Genomic DNA, 7,719 nt, shown 5'->3' on the forward strand with positions numbered 1-7,719 from the left:
TATTATCCTATTATATAATGTTTTTAACATTTGGAGTGTAATATTTTTTCAAAGTGATTAATTATGTTGTGATAACGAGTCAATTTGTTTCAACTTAAAAATTGATTAAATAAAGAATGTTTCTTAAAAAATAATTTTTTTTGAAGTAAATAACATTTGCTTCTTAAAAAAGTAGAAATTATCTATTTTTAAAATAAGCAGTTTTGACAAACACACTAAAAAGTAAAAGACGGTTGATTCTATTAAATAAAATGTTTTAATTTGAAAGAAATAAGATGCTTTAAAGCAATTTATTATTATTTTTATTATGAAACTATGCTATTAAACAATATTTTTTATATATCATTTGAGATTTTTTATTCATGACATAACAACAAATTAATATTTATTTAAAACATGATTAATGATGTATATCATTTTTCTTGCAAATTCACAAGTATACATATTGAAGTTGTTATTATAAATACTAGACGGACGATTTAAAAAAGATAACATGGAATTAAGATGTCTAATTAATTAAAGAATAATTATAGAGTATGGTCCATATTTATCATAGTTATTCAATTTTGAATGAACATTTCTTGATTAAGTTGTTGCAAGTTCTAGAATATTAATAATATCAATTAGCACCGTCTTGATAATTTTGTTGATATAAAAACTTGAAATATAATCATATTTTGTCACACAGATGGTTGAAATATAACCATGCTTAGTTGCGCAAAATTTTAATAAATTTTTGTTCGTGAAGTTATTGCAACAAGTTTGACAGTATTATTAATCTCATTTAACATTATCTTAATAGTTTTGTTAAAAAAAAAAAAAGAGGATACAATTATTTTGATATACTGATTAAATACTTGTGCATTATATCTACTTTGTTTTATAACTTATGGTGTAATAGATTGTTATAGTTTTGATATTAATATAGATTTCAGTGATGCTTTTATTTTTAACTTTTAATCATTATCTTAACTATTTTATTCTAATATAAATTCAATTAAAAAGTTAATATATACCTATTTTTATCTTTACCTCATTTTCTTCGATTTTTATCGATTTTTATTTGTGAAGTTTGTTTCACACTTTAAATATCAGAAAATAGTATAGGATTAAGGAAATTTATGTTGATACTTTAGCAAGTATACCAATATCAACTTATAAGTAATAGCAAGTATGAGTCATCTTTATACAAATTTTGATAGATATTGATCAAATTTCACACTTAAGCAAATTAAGAAATTATTATCCATAATTCTATTAAAATAAGACACAAACTTTGTTTTGTTACTCGGAATTCAAACTATAAATAAAATGCAACAAGTAGTAAAATCAAATTTAATTCAATAGATTTAGATAATTGGGACCAAAATTCATCGATCAAGATTGAATGTACTCCATAATTAATCTAACACACATGCTTAACTCTTATTCTTTCCATCAATCCAATTGAATTAAATATCTAAACATCAATTCCTCAATATTTAGTTCTAAACATATTCATAGATCACAAATCACTACTGACTCAACCAAAGTATTCTTTGATTTTTCTCTTCAAGAATTTATCCAAGTATTTTTTGAACAATAAAACCTCTCCAAGCTTGAACGACCAAATATTCTTTACAAGAAAGCCTTTTCAGACTTCAAGTACTAACACAAAGTTAAAGTTGAGAAATCACTTGTTGTTTTGTCTTACTTTTATGACGTGATATAACCAAATTAAGAACAGACGATTTTATATAAAGAATTGAGTAAAATTTTTAGAATGGTTATTTACCCTATCTTTTTTAGTCTTCAAGCTTCTTTATATAGGTGTTTTATGAAAATGACATTGCAAATCTTGGAGCATATTTCACAGGGTTGCTTTGTCTATTTTCATCTTCCTTTCTTATGGAGAAAAATGTTTGTTAGTGCATTAAATGTGAGTATTAAATGAGATCATTAAATGTGTTTCACCAAATTTTTACTTCTTATTTGATCAAGGAGGCTATTTATCACTTTTAAGGTACCAAACAAAAGGAATTGTTGTTTGTGTTAGTCAGAAATGACTTTTTATGAGACTTTGCATGAGGAATTTGCTTGTTCTTTCTTTGATGAAAAGCATGTCTCTACTCTTTTTTGAAATGCAAGTACCAAATAATCTTTTATTCCTATCAATACATTAAGGAATAACATAGACAAAGATGATTTAGTTATCAAATACAAAAAATGATATACATTAAATGCATTTGTCTTACACAAATGAAGTGATTCATCTAAGAGATTATATGTCATCATAACCAAACATCTATTCTATTTCGTCATATAAAATAATTTGAAAAGTTTTTCTCTGATAAAAACATCTAAGTTTATTAGCATTAAAATTGATACCTTGAGGGATCCAAGATTTATTTTTGATCTAACAATCTTTCTTTTTTTAGTGGTGAGAAACATATTTTTGAAAAGAGAAAATTCTTTTGTGCTTATCAAATCTAGTCGATTTCTATCATCAAACAAATAATCTGTTGAATCATACCTAAATATATGTTTTAATTAGGGATGGTAATGGGGCCTTGTGAGGGTGGGTAGTAAGATATTTGTACCCACCCTATTAGTTAAAAATCTGCCTTGTACCCACCCCATACACCTGCAGGTACCCGTAAATTTTATAAATATCTACGGGTATCTATGGATATCCATGAATACTTGTATTTTTTTTAAAAAAAAATTTAAAAAGTGTTATAAATCATTTTAATCTTGTATTTGATATTTAAGTATGTTGAAATATTAAAAATAAATAATTGATATTAATTTTTGTACTTACAATCAAAGATATATATTTTTTGAAATATAAAAAATAATATTAAAAAAATACAAGATAAAAATATGAATATTTAAATAATATTATTTAGTGAGTATCCACGGGTATGGATATACTAGTGCAACAATTAGATTTAAAATCGGAGTTTTAAGATCAGTTACAAGATAATTGATCTTAAAAGTGACGCGGTGGCAATTTTGTAAATAAACTGAACACTTTTAAGATCGGTTCAAATTTAACCGATCTTAAAAGTACTTTTAAGACCGATTCTTTTGTAACCGATCTTAAAAGTTGTATCAGACATAACTTTTAAGATCGGTTATTTTATGACCAATCTTAAAAGTGCTATTTTTAAAATTGGTTATTTCAGAATCGATTTTGTATGTAATATACAAAATCGATTCTAAAATAACCGATTTTAAAAGTTTCGTCAGAAACCTTTTATATTTCCCTCCAATCTCATTCTCTTTAATCTCTCCCTCCATTTGTTTTTTAAATCTCTCTCTCGCGCTCTCATTTTCTAAAGAGGTAAATTTCGTTATCGTTTTCGTTTTCGTTTTCCTCTTCTTGTATCTCTTTTCGTTTTCTCATGTTGTTCTCTTGTCTCTATTTTCGTTGTAGGTTCATTTTGGGTAAATTTTGAATTTGGAACGGCCCGTTCAGCAAGGAGAACGGCCCGTTCTCCTTTCAGTACAGGGCGTACTGCATGGAGAACGGCCCGTTCTCCTTTCAGTACTGTCCGTACTGCATGGAGAACGCCCCGTTCTTCATGGAGAACGACCCGTTCTCCTTGCAGTACGGCCCGTACAGAAAGGAGAACGAGTCGTTCTGAGTTTCGTTCTTCAATTCGTGCTTTTCACAATCTGGAACGGCCCGTTCCAGTTTTGGAACGGCCCGTTCCAGTTTAATTTTTTTCTTGACCAACACTTTTAAGATCGGTTATAAAACAACCGATCTTAAAAGTTTACTTTTAAAATCGGTTATTTAACCGATTTTAAAAGTCTAACTTTTAAAATCGGCTCTTTTACTTTTAAAATCGGTTACAGAACCGATTTTAAAAGTAAAAAATAATCGATTTTAAAAGCCTTTTTTCCACTAGTGATATTACCATACCCTCCCTTGACCCATTTATAAACGGGTAAAAAACATATCCATATCTGTTATCCGTGGATATCCATTTAGGCTACCCATTTATTATCCATGATATGGATTTTATCTACAAATATAGGTAATTTTGTCATCCCTAGTTTTAATAATGACAAACTCTTAGTTTCAAATTTTAATATAGAAGAGTTCTCATGTAAAGTATTAACAATTTTGTTTTAATGTTTTAGAATTGTTTTTCTAAGTACTCAAAGGCGTGCCTAAGTTTAGCAATTCAAAAGCTTCACAAGATATCATTCAATCTACTTGAATTGTCATTTAACACTAAGTCCTTAACTATTATAAGCAAGAAGATGAGCATCATGTGTCTCTATTAAAAAAGGTTTAAGTTACAACGTTCCTTCTTAGGAGAAATGGCTTGAAGACTTGGCTTGGAAGACCTATACTTTGAACCATTTATCAAAAGGTTTCAATTAAAACACAATTCTCATAAGACTTGTATTAAAGACTCTACTTAGAATGTTTGAAGAAAAGGTATCCTCAAAGGTACCATCATCCGAAGAAAAAGCTTACAGTACTAGAAAGGAAAGTACAATAAGGTTAGCTTTGCTTGAAAACTAAGCAAGCCATAATGGATCTATTTCATCAATGGCTATAAAAGGAAGACCAAGGTTATAGTTTTGAAGCAAGAAAGATAAAAGAAAGTAATCAAAGCACAAGCTATCAAAGTTACAACCTTTGCTTCATACTCTGGTTATTCAAAGATCTCCATTTCAATAGTTGTATCAATCTTGTAATAGAAAAACGAAGTGTTAATCTTCCTTAGTAGAAGCTCCAACTTAGGAGAACTTATTGTAATCTTAGCAGGGGGTTAAGATACAAAACCCATTTATGTAAATAGCCTTTCCTACTTAGATATGAGTTGTAGATGTGTAGGAAGGAAGAAAGGAATCACAATAGTGGTTGTGTGATCTTATAGCAAGTGGTTGTGGGGTTGGTTGTCTAAATAGGTTGTTGACACTACAAGGAAAATGATGAATTTCAACGGATAAATTGCGACAGTTATCCTAAAATCGTCATCGCTTTGATATTGCGACTCTTCATACGACGGTTTCTCCCAACCGTTGCAAAATTTTGCAACATTGTGATAGTTCATTTAACGGAGCCAAATAATTGCCACAAAATTTATCTATATTGAGGTAGTTTGTAGTAAATCGTCGCAATCTACAAGACAAAAATTAAAATAAAAATTCACACAAAGTCATGCACACTCCAAAATTTTATAATTTTACTTTCAATAAAAATAGAAAAATAAAATCATAATGACATGTAATTACATTTAGAAATGTTAAAAAGGAAAAAAAATACTTTAATATACTATATTAATTTTATTTCTCTATCTTTTAAATTATTTTAGAATAAAAAAGTTTTATGTTAATCCTAGGAAGCTAAAAATTAAAAAATATATATATATATATATATATATGTGTGTGTGTGTGTGTGTGTGTGTGTTACATTTTTTTATGTGTTAGTGAAATTAATAATACATGTTAATTGTGGATTAAATCGAGAATATTGAACAACTAATAAATAATTTATGAAATTTATTATTTTAATGGTTAATTAAATATGAGATATTTGATAAATTAAATTATCTTTTCACAAATATTAACTTAAAAATTACTTCTAGGTTTGAAAATAATATATATATATATATATATATATATATATATATATATACCAACCCTATTTAATTAGAATTTAAAATTTATTTTTAGTACAAATTAAATATTATTTTGTTCAAAAGTTACGGTAAAGTTTGATAAAGTTTAGGATTAAAAACACATTTAATAGTAGACTAGACCAAAAGTAATATTTTTCTTTTGGAAGTATTATATTATCTTAATAAACTTATATTTTATTAACAATTATATATATATTTTGTTTAATATGACATACACATTTTTTTTTTCTTTCTACAATTTCAAAATCGTGACTAAAAATTATAAAATCAAGAGTAATTATAAAATGTTATTCATTTTTTGAAAGATTACAATTAAAAAAGAAGAAGAAACTCAAAATATTAAAATGTAAGCACACAAAAAAATAAATCAAAATAATATATATATATATATATATATATATATATATATATTAATTTGTATGTAAGGGAGTGGAATTGAAAAATTAATCTAGCCACGCGAGAGAGAGAGGAGGAATCAAATAACTCACAAAGTAACTCTTAATAAAGTTACTCCACTCAATAACTCATGGTGTAAGTTGAATTTTATTGATCCAATTATTAAATTAAAAGTTATTAAATTTTATTAATAATTAATATAGAAAAAATTTGATTAGTTTTGGAATAAATTATTTACAAACAATATAGTTAAAAATTTAATTATTTTAAATTATTTAACTAGAACTTTATTGATTATTTATTATATGATCTTGATATTTTTGTATAACTAATATCTGGTTTTAAATTTGATATAAAAATATTATGATATAACTATATAAGATTTTAAATTAGTGTTTTATTAATGGTTGATAATTAGAAAATAAAACAAGGATAAATATATTTTTTTAAATTTTATATCTTAGATTTAAGATGAATAAATAAATTAAGTTAATAAATAATTTATTTAAAATGTTAAAATTTAATTTATAAAAATAATATTTTAAAAGAGAAAGGTTATAATAACACTGGTGTAACTTTTACTAAGTATTATACCACTCAATAACTTTATATTAAATGTGAATTTTATAAATTCAACCATTAGATTGAAAGTTTTTTACTCTTATACCATATATACAAAATTTTATATTATTTCTTCAAGATGATTTGATACTTCATTCTTGTAAAAAAAAATTGACGTAATATATACATTTCAAAATATACTAAAATATGAACACTTTAATTACCTTCAAGTTGTTTAATGTTAACAAAATTTGATATAAACATATAAAGTGATATGAACTTTCAATCCAACGGTTGGATTTACAAAATTCACATTTAATATAAAATTATTGAGCGATGTAATACTTAGTAAAAGTTATATCAGTGTTATTATAACCTTTCTCATTTTAAAATATATAAATTATTATTTAAACTTTTAAATTTATAATAAATAATTTAAATTGTATCATAATATTAATTTTAAATAGAAATAAGTAGATTGTTAATTATAAAAGTAAGTATATATATATAAATAAAGATTAATTAAATATAATATAATTATTATTAGTAATATAATTATTATATATTTATAATGGTTCGGACACACCGGAATGAGAGGGATCTAAAGATAGTATAAGTATGAGATTGTATATTTGAAAATGACTTAAATGAATTAATTTGTACTACTTATACTGACAACATGTATCTGCTTTTCAGTAGCTTATCTCATCAGAACTCTACAGTTAAGTGTGCTTGACTTGGAGAAATATAGGGATGGGTGACCTTCTAGGAAGTTTCCTAGAAATTGTGTAAGTAAGGACAAAACATGCTAAAAAGTGAAGTATTGTGAAATAGAATCCTTAAGAAGAATAGCGACTGAATTTGAGACGTCTATAAAATTTAATAAAATAAAAAATAAATATTTAGCGACGGGTGCTTTAAGGGTCGCAATTCCAATTTTGCAATGGTTTATGCAACGGTTCCAGTAACCGTCGCAAAATTCACTCATGACGGACATTTCTGTGACAGTTGATGAACCATCGCAATGGTGTCTTTGCGACAATTCTAACCGTCGTAATGTAGGTCATATAACTGTCACAAAATTGTCATTTTCTTGTAGTGTGAGTGTGAGATTTCA

This window comes from Cajanus cajan, chromosome 2 (genome assembly GCF_000230855.2).
Source record: "Cajanus cajan strain Asha chromosome 2, NIPB_CcT2T_4, whole genome shotgun sequence".
Taxonomy (NCBI): domain Eukaryota; kingdom Viridiplantae; phylum Streptophyta; class Magnoliopsida; order Fabales; family Fabaceae; genus Cajanus; species Cajanus cajan.